Source organism: Eimeria mitis, genomic scaffold, assembly GCF_000499745.2.
Source record: "Eimeria mitis Houghton genomic scaffold, Emh_scaff4746, whole genome shotgun sequence".
In the NCBI taxonomy this organism is placed as follows: Eukaryota; Apicomplexa; class Conoidasida; order Eucoccidiorida; family Eimeriidae; genus Eimeria; species Eimeria mitis.
Window position 1 is genome coordinate 2,790 of NW_013573046.1, and position 504 is coordinate 3,293.

Sequence of the window (504 nt, forward strand, 5' to 3'; positions counted from 1 at the left end):
TCTGCAGGGGGGCCCCCGGAAACAGAAGAAAATAATAAACCCATACCAGTACCCTCTTTTGGGGCCCCTAGCCAAGAACGCATGCGTTCAAACATCTTCTGTTGCTTCTAAGAAATATCCTACTCCTGCTGCTGCTGTTGCTGCTGCTGCTGCTGCTGCTGCTGCTGCTGTTGCTGCTGCTGCTGAGTTGTGTCTTTCAATCGGGAGAAAGAACGGTGCATGCAGCAACGAGAGGAGCTCTCACACACATACACACTACACCCTGCAAGTGCTGCTGCTGCTGCTGCTGCTGCTGCTGCTGCTGCTGCTGCTGCTGCTATCTAGACCCAACGAAAAGGCCTATCAATAAACAGCTGCAGCATAATTTTTCATGGAAAGGAGAAAATAAATTTATTTATTTTGATATTTGTCGCCTTCATGCTGCCTCAATGCTGGCTGCTGCTGCTGCAGAGAAAAAAAAAATGGTAGATTACAGCAAATGGGATAAACTGGAGGTCAGCGAAA